General features: G+C 45.3%; 1 long non-coding RNA gene across 2 annotated transcripts in view; it reads left to right on the top strand.

The window, feature by feature from the left end:
- Window positions 1–15,632, top strand: part of LOC144145096 (uncharacterized) — a 30,206-nt gene extending 14,574 nt beyond the window's left edge. For both annotated transcript variants that reach the window (XR_013317430.1, XR_013317431.1), the window contains exons 2-7: window positions 4,544–4,695; window positions 8,157–8,291; window positions 11,514–11,654; window positions 13,724–13,858; window positions 15,023–15,090; window positions 15,509–15,632. This is a non-coding gene — a long non-coding RNA (uncharacterized LOC144145096). The remainder of the gene's footprint in view (window positions 1–4,543; window positions 4,696–8,156; window positions 8,292–11,513; window positions 11,655–13,723; window positions 13,859–15,022; window positions 15,091–15,508) is intronic.
- Window positions 15,633–16,211: the final 579 nt, after the last annotated feature.

The raw sequence follows: 16,211 nt of genomic DNA, 5'->3' as shown, positions 1-16,211 counted from the left end.
GCCAAGTCAAGATATGAGTATGTGTTGTGTCCTATGTTATGATATGTAGGCTGTTTATTGTTGAAAAGGCATGCTCCAGATGATGTAAGAAACCTCTCTGTCAGGCGACCCCGGGCATCCGTACAAGAAGAGCCCCAAAGAGAATTGTCAGCATTCAGGTCGCCTGTTAGAATGTATGGTTCGGGCAGCTGGTCAACCAGCGCCTCGAAGTCAGAGCTCAAAAGTGTAACATCAGGAGGAATGTATATGGAGCATTCGTTATCAACCTATTAAATATTATTAAGCGTATTGCTACAGCCTCAAGGATAGTGTTTAAAGTGACAGGGTGGCATGCTAAGGATTTCCGGACGATTATGGCCACACCGCCAGAAGAGTGTGTGCAGCCATCCCTGTCTTTCCTGTATACCAGGTAACTTGAAGAAGCTTGTGTGTTTATAATTTAAATGTGTTTCGTGAACACACACTACACTTGACTGATTGGTATGCAGAATCTCATACACGTCGTCAAGATTATTCAGAAGGCCTCTGCAGTTCCATTGAACAATATTTTCTCTTCCCATTATTTAGTGTGAGAGCTACTGGAGTGTATATGTTTATGTGTCGTCTTTCGGGGCTGTGACTCTTGAATTGGGCTTTTTGGGCCTATGTGTAGGCTTGTACGTCGGAGGCCGATCCTTGCGCTGCGTTGCAGGCAAGAATGGCACGACGTCCATCTCGTCGTCCGATGTCCTGGGTGTGCCCGTCGAACCGGGCCCCGCAAACTTGGCCCCCCTTCGGGGGCCCTTCGGTTGACCCGCCACCACCGCAGGTATCGGAGGCACCCAGAAGTGGCACGGGCGGTGCGGTGGCGGTGGGAGCTGGTGCGTGGCCCGTGGTGTCCATGGCACCCTCCAACGCACTGGAGGATGGGGAGGCAGGGACGGGAGCGGCACCGGTCCCGACGGATGAGGTTGCCACCACAACCGCTGCTGGCTCAGCGAGCGGTGCGGAGGCGGGTTGGGCTGCCAAGGCAACCCAGGGGGGGGGGGGCGGGGGCGGGACCAAGTCCGACTCGCGGTACTGGGTCCCCGCCGAGACCAGACGCCGCTCCGCCCCCCAGCGAGCTGCTTCGGCGTACCTCCCCAGGGAGAAAGAGGAGAACCTCTTCCGCGCCTATGGGAAGGTGATATTCTCCGTTACTTTGACATTGATTAATTTCTTTTCTTGTTGGAATTTCTCACATTTGCGGGAGTACGCCGCGTGCGATCCCCCGCAGTTAACACAAGTGAAGGTGGTGGAGTTGCAGTTATGTGTCGGGTGGTCCTGTGCGGCGCATTTGGCACAGGTCGTTTTCCCTTACGGATTTCCCTTACGTATATAAGTACGAGCATGTACATGCCGCGTGAGAGAACTACACGGCGGCCCTTCGATTCCCGCCCTGCACGTACTCTTCTTGACGCATTGTCACAACGGAACCAGAAATCGCAGGCAATCCAGGTCAACAGTCCCAACACCAAAAAACGTCACCCCAAAGTACATCTGGAACTGCTACTGAACTCACAAGCGCGGTAAAAGCGCTGGATCAGGGATTATCTGTTGCGAGAATTTCTATTTAGTCAACGGGAAACACAATTGCAGCCGCGTTGAGTAACCGAACAACGTCTACGAAATCAGTGCTGGCTGCTTTGCGTTCTGCTTTTTAGTACACTCTGTAGCAAGAAGCTTGTGACTGGGTTATTTCTGGAGACTCAATACAGCGGGAAAAACGAGCCCAGTAAATAAACTTTGCACACTCAGCCCCCCAGCATGCTCCACATAGTTGTGTTTCAGTGGCTACCCGGATAACTGCAGGCCGGATGAAAATATGGTGGCTGATGGAACAGCTGAAGCGGCCCATTGGCAGTTTGTTTGCGCGGTCTGATGCGCGTCGCTTATGTATTTTGTGAAACAGCACTCAAACTTGCAAAACGGACAGACTACAAGTTATCAACCACTGTACAAAATTAATCCCTCCTGCTGTTTGCATATGCTCATGGTCTACGCGTAAGGAACAATCATGCATCTCATTCGTGTGAAAGTCGGTAAATTAACGGTTACTTGCATAAGGAGCACGGAGTTACCGCCCCACCTCCATCCTTTTCGTCAGACTTGCGTTGTTCGTCGATTGATTTATTATGAGGTTTCACGCGACGCTACACATGCAATCAGACGGGGCGAAGTGGAGGGCTCCGGATTATTTTGACCACGCGGGGATCTTTAACGTGCGCCGAAATCTCGAACACGCAAGCATTTTCGCTTTTCGCTTCCATCAGAAAAGCGACCGCCACGGCTGGGCATCGCACCCGCGTCCTCAAGCAGCACAACGCCTTCGCCCCTTCGCCACTGAGCCACCGCGGCGGGTTTGCATTGTTCGTGGGGGCATCGCACACGTACTGCGTGCGTGTCGTCGCTTTTACACACGACGGTTCCTCGTGACGACGAATTAGCGACAGCGCGCTGACGCACACCTGAAGCGCAGCGACGTCATCGGACCATGGAACCTGGCTGCCGCTGCGATGCGAGATACAACGGCCTTGGTGTCGAATCTCCGGGAGTGAGGCTCGGACCAAATTTCGTTATTTCAGCTATACTCCCTTGTGTCTGTGTTAGGCGTACGCGTTCCAGCACCTAGCATTTGTGCTCCTTTCTGCGTTGTTTATATAAGTGCACGCGCTGGGTACACGCAACGATGGGTCGCTTCTGCTCATGGTTGTGGTGCTCATGGTTTCTCACCTAGTGCTCAAGGCTCTGCTCATGGTTGTGTTGGCGGAGATTGTTTTCGAGCACTTGTCCGCTCCTTTCTTTAATACTGCGAAATTAACTCCGGAAGCTCGACACTCACAGCGATGGTTGCTTTTCTTATGGAGGCGAAAAGCGACAACGCCCCTGTGGTCCAGATTTGGGCGCACGTTAAGGAGCCCCAGGTGGTCAGAATTAATCCGGAGCCCTCCACTACGCGGCACCGGATCGCCCAGGTGCAGCTTTGGCGCGTGACTCCCCCCTCCCCCCCTCCCCCACCCTCAACCCAATACCAGTAATATCCGGGAAGGTCGTCGTAGTTCTGGGATGGCTTACTTTTAATTGGCCGCGCGCAAATTCCCAGGCCATTATTGGCGCACCCTGAATATTACACCTCCGCACAACCTGCAGGGGCGGAAAAATCGAAGAATGCTTTCCTGGAAGCCGTCCGATGAACATAACGATGAACAACGATGAACACATAACGATGAACAACGATGAACGACGATTATAACGATGAACAATGGCTAACCTGTTTGGCTTTATATGCTGTGTAGCATGAAACACGAAGATAAGCCTGTGGGACCCGACGTATCGGTCGTTCTGTACCGAGAAAACACCTGTATGTCTGCATCACCCCATATATATCGTCCGTTGGCCTCTCCCTCGCTATGAAATCCTCCTTCCGCTCGTTATAAAATACAGATTTCTCTCGCGGCAGGCGCTACATGCATTGCATGCGATAAATAACTGGTGTAGGAGGGTTTCAGCGGCACATTTGAGCCAGTTATATACGACGTGACGTAGACAAAAGCCTGACATAAACAGCTCTGCGGTGACATAGATGCTTTACGTGTGTCAACGTTTAGTTCAGCAGGGCTAAGCCTGTCAACCGCTTATTCCAACTCCGTGTTCTAAACAGCACCGCGCGAAGTGCGTTTTAAAGAGTAACGCACCGGCCACATGGGTAAGTGAAGAGTTCGTCGACTCTACATTGTTTATAAAAAAACCGCATGTTCATCCGGGGGCGGAGAATAGAACCGTGATCATCGTTTCGTGGTTGAACAATTCTATGTGGCGCACGGCGGCATCTAAATAAAAGAAATCTTCATGACCAATGCGCTACAACTCCTGTTGTGTAATGAAAACTGGTGCGACGTTTTCAAGCATGGTTTCATGTTGCTGAAATGTCCATAAAGAGCGAAGTCGATTCATCAGTTTGTAGATTTTGTACTACTAGAAATTGTCGCATTTATCGCACGCGAAAGAATTGCTTAAGGATACCGAAGTTCGGTTAACCCGGCCCACGCTTTCGCTCTTCGACAGAACTTTTATTTAGTTAAAGAAGCATAAAAACGTACGCGGCGATTTCCCGCAAAAGTTTGAACGAGGCTGTTCCGCTGCTTGAGGGCTGCCCTTTGTGTTTTGGAATTCTCTTTTCAGTCAAGGCTTGGCAGCGTTAATTTGACCTTCAAGCTCTACCAAGGTCAAGCCTCGTGATGTTGCGAAGTGAAAGCGCCCAATCGCTCATTTGTTTTAATGGGTGCGGAGAGGGGGTATAGGGAAAGGATAAGGGCATGCGCCATCAAAAAATTGGTGTTAGGCGGGGCTGGTGGCATCGAAGTTACCTGTGCTTTCGCACCTAAGAGCCGAGCGCGCCAGGCAGCATCTGTGTTTTACCTTGCGTTGAGCATTCACTGGGAGATCTCGGCATGAAAACCAATCTATTGCTCAACAAACTTGGTTTAACTGCGTCGAACCACGGCCTGTTTTTGTCTATTTTCAGATTTATGCAAAATGGCAGCACTCACTACAATAGAAGCATTAAAGCTCGCAATTCTTGGGTGCTGCGTACTAACCATTCTGGAACTCATTAGCATGAAGAAGCCATATTCTAAGAAGCCAGTATCATACTCCTTAATCGACATCGGATATCTGGTGAGCTCTGTTTTCTGTATGGAAAATTTTAATAATGGTAAAACTGCTACATGTTACGCAAGCACGAATAATATGAAATAGTCGAACGTAGTCGAGTTCTTATTGTTTACACTGTATGCGATTTCAATGCAGCTTCAGGTAAAACTTTGTATTTGCGATCGCGAACAGTTACTGCCTGTGGTTAGCTACATTTGTTTTATTTTTAGGCTTGTGCAATCTGCTTAGCACCACCTCAATTGCGAAATATAGTTAGTCCGTCCGAAAATTTACACAGTCGATAACCAGTTTCGACGTCTATAATGTGGCCGGTAAAGTTGCAAAGGAGACACATCTTCGGTAAACTACATAGTTTTTCGTGTTATTTGTTTACAGCTGTCATCGTTTGTCAGCAGAGGGAACTAAAATAATTTAGCATCCATTCGTAAAGAAAAGTGCGAACGCGGAAAGTGCGTCTAAACTTTGCCCGAAACTGCGTTCAATCGATCGCCATACCCTAAAAACCCAAATCACGAAGGAAGAAACTCATGCGACGATTTTTCGTGCACTAAGTAAACTTACTTACGAACGATTTAAATGTATACCGGTACGTGGTTTATCAGACAAAGGTATGCTATCGCACTCTTCCTTCCTCATAGATGCGTGTATTGTAGTATCTAGAACCGTTCATTTTCCGCGATTTTCGAGTAACCGTTTCGGCACAACGGAGGCCCGGTTTCACGCAGGCGCCGTGTGTCCAAACATATTATCAGAGCGTTTCCGTCGGCGAACCGGTTTATGGCGAAACGCATAGGTTTTTTGACAGAACGCCATCGGTTCCAGTGAGAAAGCTTTCGCTTTAAAAATTGCTTGAGCATTCGATAGAGGTGAAACTGCGGCTTCTGAACAATGAAAGGATTTCGATTAAACGAATAACTATTTTTCTTTTTCGATTCATAAGCCCCTTCCCCGCTTGATTAAAAATTTTAAGAATGCTGTAGCTATAGCCTTTAAGAGTGGTGCTCGCGTAAGCCAAGCAGGAGTGGACATAGATGCGGAATCCCCACTCATAGAGGACGACGACTGCGAATTAGCCCTCCCGTCCCTGGTATCCTATATTTAGGACATGAACCAAAAGACTTCTAGCAATTTAAGAACAAAATTAAAAGAGCTAGTTTTTTAGGAAATAGTTTTTCAATGATGCCTCTATCGATAGATATCACCTTTGTTAGTTTTTTGCTGAAACTGAATGCTCGAATGAGGAAGGAATTGCAGTGATAGTCAAACTCACGCCATGGTGGTCCCAAGGACCGAATTTCTAGTTTTATGACATGGCCGTGAAACCAAAAATACTTGCATTACCACCCCTATTGTTTTAATGTTGGCTCACTGCTTTCTAAATTTTAGGGAAACAAGCCAAAAATGTTTGTCTAGTGTAAATTTCAATTTGAATTTTTTGATGACATAATTAAATGCCATGTTTTTAAATCGCAAATTACTTACATCACAAGCTCAATTTTTCGTTTGTACGCTTTATGGGTCCGAATATTAAAGAAAAGATACAAAGATTTTTTTTCCATTGGAAGAAAAAATTCAAGGCTGAAAGGGTTAAGAGAATCCTGCACTGCTTGACGACACCGCGTCTGTTGCATGTGTTGCTTCCGGTGGCTTTTAAAGCTCACGTAAGTATCACAGCGTTAGTTACTTTGTGGACTTCGCAACGAATGGCAACTGTTCGGTCCGCTGCGTGACTGGCGTTTGTCATGACGCATTCACGATCATGAATTTTGCGTCCGGCACTTGTACAGGACTGTCGACCCTTTAACATTACGCGTGATGGTTTTACAAGCAATGGTTAACTCATTTCACACACCGCTTCGCGCACGTACGCACGTACGCACGCACACGCACACACACACGCCCACAGGCACGCACGTGCACATGCACGCGCGCACGCACGCGCGCACACACGCATACGCACACACTCGCACGCAGAGGCACACGCACACACGGACGCGCACACACATGCATGCACGCACACACACACACGCACGCACGCACGCACACGCACGCACCCTCACGCACATGCACACACACACGCACGCCCCCACACACATGCATACACGCACACACGCACACACGTACGCATGCACACACAGGCACACACGCCCACACGCACGCACACACGCATACACGCACAAACGGACGCCCACAATTTTACTTCCGTTTTAATTCTTTCGGAAAGACTCCGACATTGAAAACTAACTTTATAATGTGCGCAAAAGCATCAACTATGTAGTAAACTATTTCTTTGATGTGAAACGATGAAATATTATCAAGACCAGGACTAGTGTATTTGATATTTAGGATTATTCTGTGCACTTGGCTTGGTGACCTGGGGAAGATAAATAGAGACTACAAAACCTGTATATTGTTATCAAGGCGACGGGTTGTTTATAGGTCAGGATGAACAGAAAAGAATCTGCTGAAGGTATTTGCAATATCGGCAGGGTTAGTAAAAGTATCTTCATTGTAACGTATTTCAGTAATAGCGCTTTTATCTGTGTTACTATTCAAGAAAGAATTTATTATGCGCAATTGCTTCCCAACATGATTGCCAGTTTGAGCTGTCTGTTTCTCGTAGTACTCACGTTTGGATTTTTTCTACAGTATTCCAAGCAAGTACTAGTATTTCTTGTATCGAGCTTTAAGAATAACATTAAATGGCAGTTCATTTGTTTTTCTATACAGGTTATGCTGTTTAGCAGAGATTGTGACCAAGGGTTCAGTGGCGAGGAATATTTCTTTCAACATGATACGACTTCTGTAGAGGAGGATAAACATGTGGTAATAATGGATGAAAACATGGTGACACTACTTCAGCTGAAATTTGGGGCAATTGTGATTTCCGCGTTTGGTGAAAACATGAAAAAAAACTGTGGTTGATTCCTCTGTCATAGGAGTCGGTAAAATACGAAAGTGAAATGTGCAGCGAAACCTGCAGCTGAGCATGATTTGCGAGTCGGCGGCTGTCTTGTAGGTGTGCTTGGCGAGCGACGTCCTGCTGACGGGCCGCTTCGGAAACGGTGTTCTGGCGTCATTTCCGTGATAGCCGTGGATATGACGTCAGTGAAATCTTGGTGTATCCCAGCATAAAACATTTTTCTAGTTAAACTATAAAACGCGAAAACAAACTACATGAAATGTAACGTCCTCTTTAGTACTAAAGGTTGCTTCCCCGCAAAAAGAATCTGTGTGCAGGAGTGCACCCTTTACAGGCCGCTTGCTTCATTGTACTGGCGTCACTTCCGTGAAAGATATGACGTGAATGAAATCTGCGCGAATCCGGGAATAAAACACGTTCGTGTTTTCAATTATTTCAAATTATTTCAATTGGTGTCTGCAAGCTATTAATGCTCCAAGAAATTTCCACTGATAATTGAAGAATACGAATCTCTGGTCAAGCAGTGCTGCCTTTTTTTTAGGTCTCGTGCATGGCGACATGTGCTTTGTTAGCTACCGAAGCGTATCAGCTGACTGCGGATTGTATGTCTTGCGTTTGGTGGACGTCAAGTCAACATTTTGACGTGTTTCTCCTGATAGCCTTCTGCGTTGCCACGGTAAGACGTCTTCTAAACACCACTGTGAATTGCGGAAAGCGTAAAAAACGACCAGATTTGTTCGGCATGAACAACTGCTATGTCGAAGAAACGCACACGTCAGTTACAGCACTACCTGCAGTTAATGATTTCGGAAAGCAAAGAAAACCGATAATGGTGCAGTAATGGTCCAGTGACGTTCTTCTTTGTGCACCGTGCTATGCGGAACTCAACTGTGTGCATCAAGTGTGGCAAATTACGAGGGACCAGAAGCCCGCAATACGAACTCATTTTGGCATAAAATAAATCCAAATATTTGAAAGTGGCGCGAGCACGACCACCCCGTGGCACAGGCGCCCGTAATGTCCCCCGCCAACGAACCATTCCTAATGTATATATATATTTATAAATATATTCAGGCTTAGAGATCTCACATTAAATTCGTGCTGATGACGCAGGTACAAGTTGGGCATGGTAAGAATGCACGCACGAAATAACGTTAAGCAGCAACAAAACTTGACAATTTTCGCTAATTTAAGAGTCCATTATTATGACTCTTAAGAGTCCACTTCTTTTAAGAGTCTATTATTTGTGGGTGCTTTGAAGAACAACGCAAATGGACACTGGTCCTCACGACGCTGGTCTCAAGCTGCAAAAGTAAGCGGCAACTCCAACCGACCACTCTCTACAGGGAATACATATTCAGTTACCGTTACTGAATTCGTTTTTAAAATGTCTCTCGATGGATGGCGTCATTGTTTTCACAAATAACAAAGCTCATGGCAGCGCCGTCACCCAGGCGATGTGCATATAGAGGGTGTCCAAGCTGTAATGCACCGAGATTATAAAAAAGAGCAATGGCATTACTCGAACAAAACCTAGCGGATAATGTTTCCAGTACAGTAGAGTAGGGCCAGTAATTTCATCGTGAATGAGATTAATTAATAATTTTTTTATAATTATCTAACTCGAGATGTACTGGCCTAATAATTGAAGTGTCAATGAGACACTTGCAGTTACTCACGAGAGTAATCTGCTTCATTTTCAGCGACCAACTAACTGCGTACTCAATATTTCCGACTGATAAAGAAACTGATTGATTGATTGTAGGGTTTAACGCGCCGACGCAACGCAGGCGATGAGGCTCGCCGTAGTGGAGGGCTCCGGATTAATTTGGACCACCTGGGAATTTTTAACGTGCGCCGGAATCTCGTACACACGGCCGTTTTTGCTTTTCGCCTTCATCAGAAAAACGGCCACCGCGGCCGAGAATCGAACCCGCGACCTCGTGCTCAGCAGCACAACGCCTTAGCCACTGAGCCACCGCGGCGGGTCTGATAAGGAAACACCGCGAAATATGAAAAATACCACGTGTAAGCGCTCCCAAAGAGAGAGGAAACGAATACCTTAAGATTAATGTCCGAGAAAGTGAAGGGGAGAACAGTCCCGCTGTTGGCGTGGTGGTCATTGCACCAGACGCGTATTGTGGAGGTCGTGGGTTCGGATGCCACCCGGCGGGCATTTTTTTCTCCACTTTCTTTCTGAGTTTCAAAAATCTGCATTTCTTTCAATGATAATGAATCAACTACCGCATTCTCCCACTTGCTTGCCTTGGCATTGTTGACTGCCAACCTTTATATATATATAAAGGTTGGCAGTCAAAAGGCTTATATAATATATATATATATACACACACACACACACACACACACACACGCACACACACACACACACACACACACACACACACACACACACACACACACACACACACACACACACACACACACACACACACACACACACACACACACACACATATATATATATATATATATATATATATATATATATATATATATATATATATATATATATATATAGTGAAGAGAAAAGGTTTCTGGCTACTATGAGGTTAGCTGTACGATAGAGAAGTCAAACTGAAAAACATAACAACAGAATAAATGTTGTTATATTTTTCAGTTTGACTTCTCTATGGTATATATATATATATATATATATATATATATATATATATATATATATATATATATATATATATATATATATATATATATATATATATATATATATATATATATATATATATATATATATATATGGAGCAATAAAACGTGGAAGATGGCGGAGAACACAAAAAAGAACACTTCGAACAAGGTAGAAACTACGATTGTTACCAACGTTTCGGCACATGCCTTCGTCAGGGCAACCACTCGCCTGGCTGGCATGCTTTATATAGGGGTAGGTCCCCAGGTGAAAGGAGAGAAGAAAGTGGAATTTGGAAAGCGGATTGGTTTGGGAGTTATTGAGATCTTGGTGGTAAACAAAAGAGCTCAAAAAACAGGGACGAAGGAAGACGTCCAGTTTTTCGCGCTTTTGTTTTCCACCAAGGTGAACACCTACCAACTAGCCCAACTTTCCGTTCTTCTATAGTTATTGAGATATTGAGGGGGAAAGAAGGTTGTATAGTTTGAGCCGCGAAGTCGGTAAGAAGGAAGTTAGCCGGGGGTGGATATTTCGGGAAATTGTTGAAGAGAAAGGATGATAGGGTGTTTGTTGCCCCGCCGCGCGGCCTAGGGAAAGGTTCTTAGAAACGCCGGAAGCAGAACCGGCGGTGACAGGAGTCCTTATCAGAAACTACCTGATAGCCTCAGGTTAAAAGAAAAGGTAGAGAAGGGGGAGAATAAATAGGTCCGGGATAAAAAGGGAGGAAAAGTCACATACAACCGCACTCACACACAAAAGAAAAGCAATAACCACAAATGAAATGGTACGTGTCGCCAGCAGCAACGTTCCTGGAACAGGCCTTTCCTGAAACTCAAAAACGAAAAGATGATATTAGAGGGACGTACCGAGCGCAAGACAAAGCGGAGCAAAAAAGAGAGAAAAAAATAAAAGTGAAATTCCAGAGAAAAGGTTGCGGGGATTCCTACCCGTACTAAACTCGAAGCTAAGGAATGAAAACAAAAGGAATCAGGTGACCACATAAGGAGCAGATGGAGGAGTCATATTCTTTGCATAAGGAACAAGCAATACCGTGCCTAATGCTGTATTCCCTGTGCTGTTGCAAGAAGACCCTCTGTGTAGGAGTGCACCCTTTACAGGCCGCTTGCTTCGTTGTACTGGCGTCGCTTCCGTGACGAATATGGCGCAAGTGAAATCTTCTTGAATCCTGGAATAAAGCACTTTCGTGTTAAAATCATGGTTTCCTGCTGGTTGCAGGCATTCATGTGTGCCGTATATTTTGTACGGAGACTGTCTGGAGAATCTATGCCCGGAGTCGTTTGCTCTGCCCACGGGCTAATCATGGCGGCGCAGGTCAGCGATCTGCTAGATGCGACTACCACTGGCCATTCTGAAAAGGTTTGTTGAATTTTTCTCCCGATGAAAGCTTTATAGTGTTTTACAATAAGAAAAAAAATAGTTTTAGAGAGAAAATTCGACTGCTACGATGGCAGTTTGATTTCCTAGAAACAAAAATTAAAATATCACAACAGCTTGTATTTGTAAACTTTGCTTTGGTCCTCCAGAACAACCCTTCAAGACGTGCTAGTTTGCTGGTGGTTTCCATTGGAGGATTTTCATGCTGAACTACATGCGTTCGGCTTCTTCACTAAACGGTGAAATTCTAGTTTTTCCTGAAAGGACCTTAAACGAAAATAGTCTCCGAGAAGTTCAAATAACAGGTGTGGCTGCGAAATATACAAAATTGCTGTCTTTTGAGCTCTCCTTATCACCATACCGGTTTAAGACGCCGCTTTAAAAACTCATCTCTTTTAAAATAATTGGCTCAAATCTACGCTGTAAAGGTGGTTGGAAAGCAAAGCTTTAAACGACATCTACAACAATTGCCCATGCGACGTTACTTGAATTCATACACGCGGCTCTACAAAGAGTGAAACCAGAGATCCTGCCTGCCGTTACCTAGCATTCACAGGGACGGCGTCCCGAACGCACAAGCGTCGGCCACCGCCGGGCTAGAGCGGTGGACGCCGCCGCTATAGCCCGGACGTGCGTCGGCAGAAAGAAAACGGCGAGGTGCGTCATTCGAAGGGCGAGACCGCGGAACCTAGTCATCCTGATGGGCTAGCTCGGGGCTACATCCCCGCGCGACACAAGCGCGGACACCGAAACAATTCGGCATGTGAGCTGAGTGATTCACATTATACGGATTTAAACTTGTTACTTTAGTAAGATTGAGAATTGTGAGAAAGCTGATCAAGCTTATAATCGCCATTTATCATAACCAGTTGGTCCTTTGGCCTTTTTAATACCAGTTAAAACACAAACGAATTGGTATTCACCATATTATAAAATTGAGTCCCATTCGTGGCAAGCAGTGCGCAAAAGGTAGTTTTTGTTTAGCGGCCAGATGTCTTTATGTGGTCTCTACATTTTGTTCCCGTGCCCTGCAAACCAATCTTTAATGTACGTTTGTCGTACGACCACTTCATTTCGTCATGTCCGGTTTAGCCAGGAGGTGCTGTCGAATAATTTAATCAAGTACTGCGAAGCAAGCGCGCAATGGACGCGAAGCCGCGCCTAAACAGGCCCAAAACAAACGTCGCTAAAGCAGACGACAAAGCTGGCGTGAGCTCGCGGGGAACTCTGAGTAAATTCGCCGCGGCGTCTACACCGTGCTCCATGAGTGAAAAACACCCTTTCCTTCGCAGCCGCGTTGGGTGTTTCTTGTCCCACAAACCACGAATGAACCGTTGGCTGATAGACGTAGAAAGCTTTGCTTTAAAAGCGCATACTTTTTTTGGCAGCTCGCAACCGGGGCTGCAGTTACTTCTGGTTGACCGAGCCGCCACAGTCGCCGCCAGCCCTCCCCCGGCGGCAACCACGTGTTCCAAGACAACTTGCTTGGAAAATAAAGTGATTTCTCTCTGTATTCGCCGATGTCTTGATTCACTGCGGGCTTACACGTCTGTTGCAACATAGCGACCTTAAGGCGATAACGACTCTTTATCGCGAGAGCGATTGCTAGTAAAAGCGTTGCGTGTAAACGGAGTGATATGAAGGCCCTTTTGACGGCCCTGACACTTGTTTATTCGCCTATGCACCCCGCAGCCATCTAACGTTATTATTTTCCTTTCTTGGGCATGGAGTCAACTGGTGACACTGAAGTTACTATTGAGTCGTCGCTAACAAATATCAGCACACGAGTGTGCGGTAAACAGATCCATAAAAAAACCGATCGAATGCCGTACTTATGGGTATATTGTATCAAGTTTACAAATATATTTTATATATAATTTGCGGGTCGTATTTACGCAGAAATCCGCAGGAATTACTTTTGCCCACTTTTTGTATGCGTTAACAGTGATGACGCTTGTTGTTTTCGTCCATTGCGACTGCCCGCAATAATTGGTTTCATACTTTCATAGGAGCTACAAAACAGGAATACATTTTTTTTTATCACTTTGCAGTTTGTCAGCGCTGTATCGGAGTACTTCTTGGCAAGCAAAGCGGTGATATTGACATGCTGCGCATTTTCGACGCTGGGGAACTTCATATCATCTGGCTTCGTATACAATCCCCCATCTGACGAAATGGCCTTGAAGGTAACCTTTAGCGTCCCTGCAACTAGTGCAGAAAAGTGTTCATGGGCATAGTCTTTTGTCAGCCAGCTGCACATTATGCTCGGGAATTAGAAAGCTTTTTATACAGCATGACGAAGAAGTGCTGCCAGTATTACAAGAAGAATTTGTTATCTGACGGATTTTCCCAATTAATGCACTCATACATGCATTTACATGTTACTTACACCTATTAGAGACTCACCCGAGGTAAGACATTGTGAATTCAAATTAAGCGTGAGCTTCATACTTATTGGAGGGAAGGAGACAAAGGAAAAAAGAAACCACGTTGGTGCGGAATCGTCCCTCGTTTAGAAGTATGCAGCGCACGCTACATTCGAATTCAAAACTGTACCAACTAGCCCCTAACAAGTTTTTGTAAGACTTTAGTATAGCAGATTTCTACCAGAATGCCCGATAAAGTAACGCATAAAAGTGCACAAATAATATGCCCAATTCCCAGAACTATGCCACGAAATGCCACAAAAATAATTATTTCTTGTCGCGAGCCGTCAGTGGATGTAAATGTGTATTAGACTACGTCATGCAGTCAGAGCTCTGCGATCTACGTGACTGCCAAATCAGCCAGTTCTTCTCTCGTGGAGTCTCGGAGGGGTTTGCCCGCCGCCAACGTTTTGTAGAACAGCCCGTGAGGATCACAATGTGAAGGTGCCACGACCGAGCGTTAATCGGAAGCAAAAGTCCTTAGGGCGATGCCGTCTACTTTTGCTAGGCGAAAACTTCTCGGGCGGAGTGACGCCCGTGCATGTGACATTGTATCCATGTCCGAGCACGATGCATGTAGAGACAAGCACTTCGTATATCCGTGGTTAGATTTCTGCGCCAGCCGAAAACAACAAGGGTGAGTTACAAGAGCGATCTCGCGGACCGCCCTAGCTTGAGCATTGTAACAAGAGTGACACCTGTTACAAATTATTCCAGTGCTTTGCCAAAACACGCCGCGTGACGCTGTGTCCGTGGTTTGACAACGCGAGCCGTGCCATGAGAGTACGCTATGAGCGTGGAGAAACGGCGTGAGAAAAGAAGTTCACGCTTTTGTAGAATTTATAGCGAGGCTGTTCCATTTCAAGTGCATCTACATTAACAAAAAACTTCATGAGTGATACATTGAGCCGTTTTCTCGTGCAGGTGCGAAGACAGCGTGAAGTGGACCATTTTCCATTGTTTGCCAAAAGCATATTATTCGAGGTCTTCAAGTAAGGACACTGCTGTCTGTAACTTGAAATCAGAACCAGCTATGGTACATAGGTGATTCATTGTTACTAAAGAAAAATCTCTGACATGAAATCTCATATAATGTCATTTTTCATGCGCGGGCGTGTAGAGATTCGTTTTTTATAACATGCCGTTTAACTTGATGTATTAAAATTGACAGCGTACAGCGAATGTTCGCATCACTTTGGCGATGAAATACTGGCCTTGCTTTAGGGATTTCTTACTGTGAATAATTGTCCGTTCAACATATCGCACACACACTATGATGACTTCACTCATTTTTTGACCTGTTTGGCACTGATATTGTTTCAGAGATTCATCGCCCTGAAAAAATTTCTATCCGCAACAGTAGTGTACACATACTACGACGACTTGCACTCATTTTTACGTTTTTTGCAGACATTTAAAAAACACCATTTTAACATCGAAAGTCCTGGTAGCACATATTCCAAGGCTGAAACGCCGTCTTCGCTGCTACTTGAGTACAGAAACAGACTGCCTCAGCTTCATCGCAAAAAAGCAAGTGGTTGGAACGTTGTTTTTTTATTATTGATATTTCTAATGAATATTTATAAATAAAAAATTGAGAATTGAGAAATGTTGAGAAATACCCGCTCTGCGTAAGCGTTCTTTCGCCACTTGTCCGTTGCCCGAGCCTGAAGCTCCTTTGCTGGCATCTTGTGTGATAAATTTTATTTTTCGTACTGAATTTATACGCGTGATTCGCCCTGGATTGAATTTGACTTCGGCATTTCATTAAGAGTTTTATGGCCAGGTTATGGCCAGGTAAGTTTTATGGCAAAACTTAAAACAACAAAAATTTTGCATTTGGCTGCTAATGGGCAAATTAGCAGCAAAATGAAAACTTTTCGTTCTTTTAAGTTTTCGTTGGGCTATATTGGGCGACGTGTTCCTTAGCAACGATCGAGAGAGAGAGAGAGAGAGATAATGATTTATTGGAGAGTTTAGCTCCCACCCAAAAAAGAGTTGGCTTCGTCGGAACACTGATCTCGTTTTAGGGATTCCTTGTTGTCACGCGTCTCACGCGGCAGAGAAATGAGGCTCATGTTGAATAATTCGATGACAACACTATATATTTACA

The sequence above is a fragment of the Haemaphysalis longicornis genome, unplaced genomic scaffold (assembly GCF_048455015.1).
Source record: "Haemaphysalis longicornis isolate Haplotype H1 unplaced genomic scaffold, Haemaphysalis longicornis Haplotype H1 scaffold_7, whole genome shotgun sequence".
Taxonomy (NCBI): Eukaryota; Metazoa; Arthropoda; class Arachnida; order Ixodida; family Ixodidae; genus Haemaphysalis; species Haemaphysalis longicornis.
This window is presented reverse-complemented; position numbering and strand designations above follow the sequence as displayed.